The following is a 13,021-nucleotide window of genomic DNA, read 5'->3' as shown; positions in this document are numbered from 1 at the left end:
TCACTTAAAGGAACCTTCATTCGTCGGGAGTTGCCGGAAGAAGAGGATGGATCCGCGTCGGCTGCTTCAAGATGGTCCCGTTCTGCGCCGGATGGATGAAGATAGAAGACGCCGCCTGGATGAACATGTCTACCGGTCCGGATGTCTTCTTCTTGCAGGATAGGATGAAGACTTCAGACCCTCTTCTGGACCTCTTCTTGCCGGATAGGATGAAGACTTCGGACCCTCTTCTGGACGGATCGGTGATAGTGTAGTGTTAGGTTTAATTGTAACTTAGGTTAGGATTTATTTTACAGGTAATTTTGTAATTATTTTAACTAGGTAGCTATTAAATAGTTATTAACTATTTCATAGCTATTGTACCTAGTTAAAATAAATTAAAAAATGCCTGTAAAATAAATATAAATCCTAAAATAGCTACAATATAATTATTCGTTATATTGTAGCTATATTAGGGTTTATTTTACAGGTAAGTATTTAGCTTTAAATAGGATTAATTTATTTAATAAGATTTATTTTATTTCGTTAGATTTAAATTATATTTAACTTAGGGGGGTGTTAGTGTTAGGGTTAGACTTAGCTTTAGGGGTTAATACATTTATTAGAGTGGCGGCGAGGTATGGTCAGCAGATTAGGGGTTAATAAGTGTAGGTAAGGTAGCGGCGACGTTGGGGGGGCAGATTAGGGGTTAATAAATATTATGTAGGTGTCGGCGATGTTAGGGGCAGCAGATTAGGGGTACATAGGGATAATGTAGGTTGCGGCGGTGTGTGGTCGGCAGATTAGGGGTTAAAAAATTTTATTAGAGTGGCGGTGATGTGGGGGGACCTCGGTTTAGGGGTACATAGGTAGTTTATGGGTGTTAGTGTACTTTAGAGCACAGTAGTTAAGAGATTTATGAACCGGTGTGAGCCCATAAAGCTCTTAACTCCTGACTTTTTTCTGCGGCTGGAGTTTTGTCGTTAGAGTTCTAACGCTCACTTCAGCCAAGACTCTAAATACCGGCGCTAGAAAGATCCCATTGAAAAGATAGGATACGCAATTGACGTAAGGGGATCTGCGTTATGGAAAAGTCGTGGCTGGAAATTGAGAGTTAGACCCTTTCCTGACTGACTCTAAATACCAGCGGGCGGCCAAAACCAGCGTTAGGACCCCTTAACGCTTGTTTGGATGGCTAACGCAAAACTCTAAATCTAGGTGTAATTCTTTCCAAATCAGACAATGTGATTGTCTGTATTTGTTTCCACATTTTGTCTCTCATAGTTGAGGTATACCTATGATGAAAATTACAGGCCTCTCTCATCTTCATAAGTGGGAGAACTTGCACAATTGGTGGCTGACTAAATAATTTTTTGCCCCACTGTAAATAATAGTTGTTATTATAGTTTATAAAATTTGTTTTGTAAATTATCCGTACCTGCGGCCTTATTTAATGATAGATTTTAAACCGTTTCCTCTATCTCTTCCTTTTCAATTGGACGGTTAACCATTCCAATTGCTCTAAATTAACCTGTGGAACTCCCCCCCCCAAAAAAAGCCTTGTTTCTTAACCTGATCTAATCCTTGGGTCTTATATATTTGTGAATAATATTCCGTAAACTTTTTAAGAATTTCTTCTTGTGAAGATATAGTTATGTTTCTTATTTTTATGCTTTCAATGACTGTTTTCTTTTTATAAATCTTATTTAACCTTGCTAGATATTTACCTGCCTTATTACCATATCTTTGGAATCTGCATTTAAATCTTATATCTTCCTGAGTAGTTTTTTGAGGAATGAATGTATTCCTCTGATATTTGACCAATAAATATTCATTCTAATTTGTCATAAATGGGTTTCTTAAATATCTATTGTAAACATTGTTCAGAGTATTAGAAAGTTGTATTTCTCGTGCATTTTTTTTTTTTTTTTTTACCTTTGGGCTATATAAGATACCATTTCTGCTTTCAATACTGTTTTTGCAGATTCCCAAAATATTATTGGTTTCTGCAAATACTCATTATTAAATCTTCAAATTCCCTCCATTTACTTTTTAGAAACTCAAAAAATTATGTATTTGTTAAAAGGTATTTGGGAAAGTAGAAATTATTGCTCTTTTTAAAGTTGCATTCCGTATGTTATTCCTTTGGGAGCATGATCTGATATTACTTTTGGGTATATAATAGTTTCTTTAATTATTGGGGTCATTTTATCTAATATAAGAAACAGATCTATCCTAGAATGTGATTTATGGGCCCTAGAAATACTGTATATGTATAGCCTTTAATTGTGGGGTTTCTATACCTCCATATATTACGTATACCCAGGTTTGCACTAAGACTTTTAAACATCTTATAGTTTCTCTTTTAGAGTATCTAGCTTGTTGTTTTATTACCCATAATTTAAGTCTATCAATCGGCATCTTGGGCACCATATTGAAATCACTTCCTACAATTATTTTAGCATCCATATAGTCTAATAACCTAATCTGTTTTCCCCAAAAAAATTATTAAACTCATTGGCCTCTAGTTATAAACGTGTCTACTTACCTGCCATCGCCGGCCCCAATACACCCGCCTAAGCTCGCCTACCATCGCCGCCGCGGACCTGAATACGCTCTCCAAAGTTATCAATAAATCTGTCAAAAAGCCGTGCACCAAGTATGGGGCGATGAGCAGCGGACTGTGATAGTTATCACTCATCCGATCTTGCTGCTCTTCGGCTTTTTGACAACTATATTTACCAGCTGTCACTAAGCACCCACACTAAACTACACTGTTCTACCCCCTATACTGGCACCCCCGGAGCCTCCTGCAACTGAATAAAGTTATTAACCCCTAAACCGCCACTCCCGGACACCGCCGCAACTATAATAAATGTATTAACCCCTAAACCGCAGCTCCCGGAGCCCACCGCCACCTACATTGCAATAATTGCTGACGTATAAAGTGAAGATAACCACAAATATGGATACAATTAAAGTACCATTTGTTACAGATTACCACATTAACCATAATCTGATTAAAACAATTGTAAAAAAACATTGGCACATAATAAAAGAAGATGACATACTAGGACAAAAAATATCAGAGAATCCTAGCTTTGTATTTAAGAAAGCAGCTAACTTAAAATCATTACTTGCCCCAAGTGAAATGAAAAAACAAAATAAAACAAAAAATCTAATACAAAAAAATCTTCATGGACAAAAAATAGCTGGATTCTTTCCATGTTATTCTTGCAAAGCCTGTGGGCACAGTAAAAAACAAAGCACCATATAGATAGGGAGCACAGAAGAAAATATACAAATAAAAGAACCAATCAGATGTACCCATAAAGGTATAATTTACATTCTAAAATGCACTTGCAATATGTTCTATTTTGGGGAAACAAAAAGGGCAGTAAGAGATCGAATAAGGGAACACCTCTGTAGTATAGAGAATGGAAATGAAGATACATATCTTTACAAACACTTCAAAAATGTTCACAAAGGAAAAAACAAAGATATGTTATATTGGGGGGTATACAAAGTAAAAAATCATTGGAGAGGAGGAGACATCCAGAAAAAACTATTACTTAAAGAGGCAGAATTTATTTTTAAATACAATACCTTATTCCCAAATGGGTTAAACTCAGAACTCGATATATCACCATTCTTACTAGACTAATATAAACACTTTCTAGATAATTTCAAATATATACACTTTAAATTTAGTTCAGCTACAATATATGAACAATAAGCACCTTTAAAAATGCACTTTATATGGTATAAGAAAATTAGTCACCACTAGAATAAATTAACTCAAGAAAACAAACATCTAGAATATATTTTTTAAGACAAAGAATAATCACTAACTGGTTTACAGAGAGACAAGCACTAATATAGGCAATTCATATTTTGCACTAATCTTATATCTATTTAAAATTGTCACAAAAAACAGAATAAGGTACACAAATGCACTTAATATTATTTTATTTTATTTTCATTATTTATTCTCATTTTTATTTTTATTTTTTCCTATATCAACCCAGAATGGTTATGATAAAATGGAGTGAGTTGTAAAAAAAGCATAAAAAGCATTTTATATGTTATAAGAATAAATGTTGTAACTGATATAATAAAATCATTTATAAGCTGTTAGGTCCTATGAATATCACAGTACCAAAGCAGGGATCTAAAGAAAATTGTAACAATAAAGTGGATGAAGAAAGAACAATAACAAATAATTCCACCTAAAAAGGTGAAGAGACTGACATGGAATACAATGACTTAAAAGGTGTGGGAAGGGGAAATAGGACAAGAAGGGGTTTTGTAGTACTCATTCCCTATAAGTATGGTTTATAGTGTTGAAAACCATTCAACTACTGTATCTTTAAATCAGTTAAAAATTTAACTTTATTAATCACTATTTAAACCTAAATAAATAATACAAAAAGGCCCCTGACAAATCGCTTGTGAAAGATAGACTGCAACAACCAGAGATAGAATACAGCTCAAACCACCCCCCCTGTATTCCTGGCCGGTAACAGGATACGCCGGCTTCAGGTGACAGGGATGTCTGAGTGATCCTGTTAAATCTCGTGCAGTCTAAGTATAAGCGTAGGAGCGGTATACTATTCTATATTAAAAGCAAAGAGCCAAACTTGTAGCAGTTAAGCTAATATTTGCACACAAATTAGCACACAAACGCGTTTTGGCCGAGTAGCGGCCTTTTTCAATGTGTATTCTTAGAAATGACAAGCCGAGTGTGGAACTAAACACGCTTTAAATATCCCAGTTCTGTGTCTCTGTGGCCAATAGGAACGCGGTTATTGCGCACGCCCATCTTCAGGCCAATCACCAGTGCTGTACTGCTCAGGCCCATTATGTTGGTAGGTTATTCCGGATTGGCTGTGAATACGTTATCCATATCCAATCTGGATTTACCTATGTTACATATGTTGTTCTACGTTACACTGTACTTCAGAATAAACTGGTAATATTGTGATTTGCTTACATCACTCATCTATATCCACTATACTTGCGTGCACCTTTAAAGAAATGATCTACTTATACCGGTATCGAGTACAAAACGGCAGCAATTATATGAGACGGGCTCTGTTAACCCGTTCTACTCTCTGTCCATTCTACTCAACACCCTCTTATAATCCCTGTTAGTAAATTGCATTATGGAGATGTATTAAAAGATCGTTGTTGTGGATCAAACATAATATTACAAAATGTGATTCAGGGTATTATTTACATAGACTAAATGTGTACTATGACTTCTGCTATGTACATAAATCACGGGGCTAGATTTTTAATATACTGCTCGTGTTGGACAAGATTCAAATTATGGATTTCCATCGTTCAAACTGAAAACATGATGTTAATCAAAAAATGTTAGTATTGTCTTATGATTAAGAAACGCCACCTAAATACACATTGTGTGTTTGCTATAGTGTACATACACTATGTGTTTGCCACAGCGCATATACACAGTATTTTGAAACCATCTTAAATGTACTAGGGTCAATTCTTTTAAGACTTAAACCTATCTCGCATATATTCATGTTTTATGGTTAATTTAAAATTTGAAACTAAAACATGTCATAGTGCGTGTTGTACTAGTTAGTATGTAGTTCTTATCTCACAAATTTTCAACATATGCTAATGTGATCCAAAAAATTGCATTTACTTAGGAATTCTGTGTGCACGTCTGGATAGGGATAGTTTACTGAAACTCTTACACTTGTACACTACTATTTACAATATTTTTTACAGTTTCTGTTGAATTTCACAGGAAGACCCAAAAATTATTATTCTCATTCATGCCCTGTGGCATCACACAATTCAAATTAAATATCCATTTTGCTTCCTTTTGGAGCAAGACTTTTTCTATATCTCCTCCACGAATGCCTAAGCGTAGGCTTTCTAATCCCCAGCATCTGAATGTATTAGTTTTACCCTTATGATGGTATAGAAAATGTCTCGCAACACTTGTTATTTGTTTTCAATTTTCAATATCTTTGGCAGCATTTCGAATATTACTAAGATGTTCAGTCATCCTCTTTCCCATAGGTCTTGTGGTCATTCCTACTTATAGTAAATTACAGCTGCAGGTTAAACAGTATATGACATTATCAGTCTTACAAGTTATATGGCTCTGTATGATCCACTGTTTATTGAATCTATCCATCATTACTTTCTTTTTTACCATGTGTGTACATATTTTACAATTTCCACATGCTATAGAATCTTTATAAAGAGGGGGCTTTTTAGCATTTCTATCAAAATGGCTTTGGGTTAGCTGATCATTCAGGTTGCCTGCTCTTCTGTACGTGAATTGGGGTTTTGTAGGGATTATAGAATTTAACTGGTCATCAGATTGTAAAATATGCCAGTGTTTGAGTAGTATATTGGATACTTGATTGCTTTGACTGGAATATGTAGAGATAAATCTCAAGGAATTGAGATTATCCTCTGGCTTTTTAGGTTCTAATAGCTCCTGTCTATTCTTGTTCATTGCTCGCTGATAGGCTCTCTTTAAGGATTTCCTTGAATACCCTCGTTGTAGCAATCTATCTCTGAGTTCATTAGCTGCTTTCTGGAATGATTCAATGGATGAACTATTCCTACGAATCCTTAGGTATTCACCTATTGGCAGGCTTTTTATTGTGTTCGGATGTTGCAGTAGGTTTCCTAAAGGAATCTGTTTCTAAGTGGTCATTCACTTTCTTAATGACTAAATCCAGGAACTCCACCTTGTGGTCATCCTGTGTCATAGTTAGAAATAGACCAAAAGAATTATTGTTAAGGAGCAAAATGAACTCATTGAGTGTTTCTGTTGATCCCTCCCACACAAAGAAAATATCGTCTATATACCTGGACCAGTGGGTGATGTATTTGGTATACTGTTGAAAATTGCTGTTAAATACTACAGTTTCCTCCCACCAGCCCAGGTATATATTTGCGTAAGTGGGGGCACAAGAGGTCCCCATTGCTGTTCCACACAACTGCAAATAAAATCTCCCATCAAAAGCAAAGTAATTATGATCCAAAGTGAATTCTAGTAAATCCATAATGAATTGTTTGGATTCATTGGATAAAGCTTGATTCTTTGTTAAAAAGTGGGAAACAGCTCTACATCCCCATTGTTTATCAATGCTTGTATACAGTGACTCCACGTCACAAGTGACGAGAATCGATTGAGGGGTTATAGTCAGTGTGTTCATTTTATTGAGAATGTGCATCGTATCCTTCGTGTAGGAGGGAAATGAGTCTACAATGTACCTGAGTCTTGCGTCCACATATTTAGAGGCCTTCTCCGTTAAAGACCCAATGCCAGAGACAATGGGTCTCCCTGGGGGACATTTCTGATTTTTGTGGATTTTAGGTAATAGATAGAGTGTTGCTACGTTGGGGTTTTTTACATCTAAGTATTGAAATTCCTTTTTATCAATTATGCCTTCAGCTGTATGTATACTGTTTAAGAAAATCTTCTGTTGGATTCCCAAAGAGATTTTTGTAGTTTTTAGGATTATGTTTCTTGACCTCAGCTATATACATTTCGGTAGGCCATAAAACAATATTCCCACCCTTGTCACTCTGTTTGATTTGGACATCAGTCCATTGGTTTATTGATTTTAGTGCAAGTTTTTCTTGTTCAGATAGATTATTTAGTGATTTGTCAATATCTGAAGAAATAGCTAATATATCCTTGCATACTAAATCTAGGAATGTAATGGTATTGTGAGAGGTACTTGTTGGTGGTATAAAGCTAGATTAAGTCTTTAAAATTTCACGCCATTTATTATCCTTTTCTGTTATCTCATTTGGATTGGTTTCTGAATCCTCTAATAAAGAGATTAGGTTTGTGATAGCCGTAGCATCATCAGGGTTTAAACCTTCTATTTCTCTATTAGGTGCAAAGAATTTCTTGAGCAGTAATTTACGTGTAAAAAGTTGTACGTCTTTTATGGTTTCAAACTTGTCAAGTGTGGCTGTTGGAACAAATGACATGCCTTTTTTTAATACTGAAATTTGTGTTTCAGTTAAAACTTTGTCTGAAAGATTAATAATATTCAGTTCTTGTTGGTGTGTTTCTTTTTGGTGAATGATTTTTGGTGGAACTGGACTTGTTTTCTTGTTCTGGGTTTGTTTCCCCCTACCTCTGCGGATGCTCCGCCTAAAGGGATGTCTCCATTAATGTTATGTGGTGTGATTCTTCTCTTAAGGATTGGTTTAGGTCTCAACTCGTCTTCTGAGTTATCACCATCTGTAATATCACAATCCTTATCAGAGTAATCAGACTCTATATTAGTGGATTTGTTCGTATTCCACATATACACAGATTTATTTGCATAGTCTGTCAAGTCCCTTTCTATTTTCTTTTCTTTTTTATTAGCAATGTATTTTGCAAACCTGTCAACTTCTTCTTTAGTTTTTGTATAAGACTTTTGGAACTCCTCTTTTAATTCATACTGTTTTAATTCTGCACCAATTTTAGTTATTTCCTCATTTAATTAATTTAACTTATCTTTCTCATGCTCTATGAGATAGCCTATAAGTTTCAATGAGCATTCAGTCAATGCCTCTTCCCACTTAGATTTTAATGTGGGTTTTAGATCTTGAAATGCTGGAAATAATTTGAGTCTCAGACCCCTAGGTATTACTTGGTTATCATTGTAAAAATTGAACATTCCTATGTTCCATTGTCTTTTAATCTGACGTTTGCGAATACGTTTTAGATTTTTTAGAGATAATAACCATTCCCCCAAATTTACATTATCTATAGTGTTTTTACTTTGTAAATCAACTGTCAATTTTTTGATATCTTCAGACCACTGGAGCATTTCTGCCCCCAAATTAAAGGCTGCCATTGTATGGAATGTATAGTGATTACAATTAGTGGTCACGTGCACAATAATAGGAAGAGGTGGTTTACCCACCAGGCGTACAATGTGGAAAAGAGAATTAATTGGCACTGTGACTGTAATAATAGGGAAAAAGGAATATAAGAATCCTTGGTGCTAACCCTTAAATAATTACTTAAAAGGTGTGGGAAGGGGAAATGGGACAAGAAGGGGTTTTGTAGCACTCATTCCCTATAAGTATGGTTTATAGTGTTGAAAACCATTCAACTACTGTATGTTTAAATCAGTTAAAAATTTAACTTTATTAATCACTATTTAAACCTAAATAAATAATACAAAAAGGCCCCTGACAAATCGCTTGTGAAAGATAGACTGCAACAACCAGAGATAGAATATAGCTCAAACCAGCCCCCTGTATTCCTGGCCGGTAACTGGTGATTGGCCTGAAGATGGGCGTGCGCAATAACCATGTTCCTATTGGCCACAGAGACACAGAACTGGGATAATTAAAGCGTGTTTAGCTCCACACTCGGCTTGTCATTTCTAAGAATACACATTGAAAAAGGCCGCTACTCGGCCGAAACGCGTTTGTGTGCTAATTTGTGTGCAAATATTAGCTTAACTGCTACAAGTTTGGCTCTTTGCTTTTAATATAGAATAGTATACCGCTCCTACGCTTATACTTAGACTGCACGAGATTTAACAGGATGACTCAGCCATCCCTGTCACCTGAAGCCGGTGTATCCTGTTACCGGCCAGGAATACAGGGGGGTGGTTTGAGCTGTATTCTATCTCTGGTTGTTGCAGTCTATCTTTCACAAGCGATTTGTCAGGGGCCTTTTTGTATTATTTATTTAGGTTTAAATAGTGATTAATAAAGTTACATTTTTAACTGATTTAAAGATACAGTAGTTGAATGGTTTTCAACACTATAAGCCATACTTATAGGGAATGAGTGCTATAAAACCCCTTCTTGTCCCATTTCCCCTTCCCACACCTTTTAAGTAATTAGGTAGGGGGAAACAAACCCAGAACAAGAAAACAAGTCCAGTTCCACCAAAAATCATTCACCAAAAAGAAACACACCAACAAGAACTGAATATTATTAATCTTTCAGACAAAGTTCTAACTGAAACACAAATTTCAGTATTAAAAAAAGGCATGTCATTTGTTCCAACAGCCACACTTGACAAGTTTGAAACCATAAAAGACGTACACCTTTTTACACGTAAATTACTGCTCAAGAAATTCTTTGCACCTAATAGCGAAATAGAAGGTTTAAACCCTGATGATGCTACGGCTATCACAAACCTAATCTCTTTATTAGAGGATTCAGAAACCAATCCAAATGAGATAACAGAAAAGGATAATAAATGGCGTGAAATTTTAAAGACTAAATCTAGCTTTATACCACCAACAAGTACCTCTCACAATACCATTACATTCCTAGATTTAGTATGCAAGGATATATTAGCTATTTCTTCAGATATTGACAAATCACTAAATAATCTATCTGAACAAGAAAAACTTGCACTAAAATCAATAAACCAATGGACTGATGTCCAAATCAAACAGAGTGACAAGGGTGGGAATATTGTTTTATGGCCTACCGAAATGTATATAGCTGAGGTAAAGAAACAACTCCATAATCCTAAAAACTACAAAAATCTCTTTGGGAATCCAACAGAAGATTTTCTTAAACAGTATAATAGACTAATTAAACAGGCAGCAGCTGAAGGCATAATTGATAAAAAGGAATTTCAATACTTAGATGTAAAAAACCCCAACGTAGCAACACTCTATCTATTACCTAAAATCCACAAAAATCAGAAATGTCCCCCAGGGAGACCCATTGTCTCTGGCATTGGGTCTTTAACGGAGAAGGCCTCTAAATATGTGGACGCAAGACTCAGGTACATTGTAGACTCATTGCCCTCCTACACGAAGGATACGATGCACATTCTCAATAAAATGAACACACTGACTATAACCCCTCAATCGATTCTCGTCACTTGTGACGTTGAGTCACTGTATACAAGCATTGATAAACAATGGGGATGTAGAGCTGTTTCCCACTTTTTAACAAAGAATCAAGCTTTATCCAATGAATCCAAACAATTCATTATGGATTTACTAGAATTCACTTTGGATCATAATTACTTTGTTTTTGATGGGAGATTTTAATTGCAGTTGTGTGGACCTCTTGTGCCCCCACTTACGCGAATATATACCTGGGCTGGTGGGAGGAAACTGTAGTATTTAACATCAATTTTCAACAGTATACCAAATACATCACCCACTGGTCCAGGTATATAGACGATATTTTCTTTGTGTGGGAGGGATCAACAGAAACACTCAATGAGTTCATTTTGCTCCTTAACAATAATTCTTTTGGTCTATTTCTAACTATGACACAGGATGACCACAAGGTGGAGTTCCTGGATTTAGTCATTAAGAAAGTGAATGACCACTTAGAAACAGATTCCTTTAAGAAACCTACTGCAACAAATAATATTTTGCATGAGCAGATCTTTCACCATCCGAACACAATAAAAAGCCTGCCAATAGGTGAATACCTAAGGATTCGTAGGAATAGTTCATCCATTGAATCATTCCAGAAAGCAGCTAATGAACTCAGAGATAGATTGCTACAACGTGGGTATTCAAGGAAATCCTTAAAGAGAGCCTATCAGCGAGCAATGAACAAGAATAGACAGGAACTATTAGAACCTAAAAAGCCAGAGGATAATCTCAATTCCTTGAGATTTATCTCTACATATTCCAGTCAAAGCAATCAAGTATCCAATATACTACTCAAACACTGGCATATTTTACAATCTGATGACCAGTTAAATTCTATAATCCCTACAAAACCCCAATTCACGTACAGAAGAGCAGGCAACCTGAATGATCAGCTAACCCAAAGCCATTTTGATAGAAATGCTAAAAAGCCCCCTCTTTATAAAGGTTCGAAAGCATGTGGAAATTGTAAAATATGTACACACATGGTAAAAAAGAAAGTAATGATGGATAGATTCAATAAACAGTGGATCATACAGAGCCATATAACTTGTAAGACTGCTAATGTCATATACTGTTTAACCTGCAGCTGTAATTTACTATATGTAGGAATGACCACAAGACCTATGGGAAAGAGGATGACTGAACATCTTAGTAATATTCAAAATGCTGCCAAAGATATTGAAAATGGAAAACAAATAACAAGTGTTGCGAGACATTTTCTATACCATCATAAGGGTAAAACTAGTACATTCAGATGCTGGGAATTAGAAAGCCTACGCTTAGGCATTCGTGGAGGAGATATAGAAAAAGTCTTGCTCCAAAAGGAAGCAAAATGGATATTTAATTTGAATTGTGTGATGCCACAGGGCATGAATGAGAATAATAATTTTTGGGTCTTCCTGTGAAATTCAACAGAAACTGTAAATAATATTGTAAATAGTAGTGTACAAGTGTAAGAGTTTCAGTAAACTATCCCTATCCAGACGTGCACACAGAATTCCTAAGTAAATGCAATTTTTTGGATCACATTAGCATATGTTGAAAATTTGTGAGATAAGAACTACATACTAACTAGTACAACACGCACTATGACATGTTTTAGTTTCAAATTTTAAATTAACCATAAAACATGAATATATGCGAGATAGGTTTAAGTCTTAAAAGAATTGACCCTAGTACATTTAAGATGGTTTCAAAATACTGTGTATATGCGCTGTGGCAAACACATAGTGTATGTACACTATAGCAAACACACAATGTGCATTTAGGTGGCGTTTCTTAATCATAAGACAATACTAACATTTTTTGATTAACATCAAAATACTATTTGGTAAATCATGTTTTCTGTTTGAACGATGGAAATCCATAATTTGAATCTTGTCCAACACAAGCAGTATATTAAAAATCTAGCCCCGTGATTTATGTACATAGCAGAAGTCATAGTACACATTTAGTCTATGTAAATAATACTCTGAATCACATTTTGTAATATTATGTTTGATCCACAACAACGATCTTTTAATACATGGTCTCCATAATGCAATTTACTAACAGGGATTATAAGAGGGTGTTGAGTAGAACGGACAGAGAGTAGAACGGGTTAACAGAGCCCGTCTCATATAATTGCTGCCGTTTTGTACTCAATACCGGTATAAGTAGATAATGTC

The sequence above is a fragment of the Bombina bombina genome, chromosome 3, assembly GCF_027579735.1.
Source record: "Bombina bombina isolate aBomBom1 chromosome 3, aBomBom1.pri, whole genome shotgun sequence".
Taxonomy (NCBI): Eukaryota; Metazoa; Chordata; class Amphibia; order Anura; family Bombinatoridae; genus Bombina; species Bombina bombina.
Note: the sequence above shows the minus strand (reverse complement) of the source record.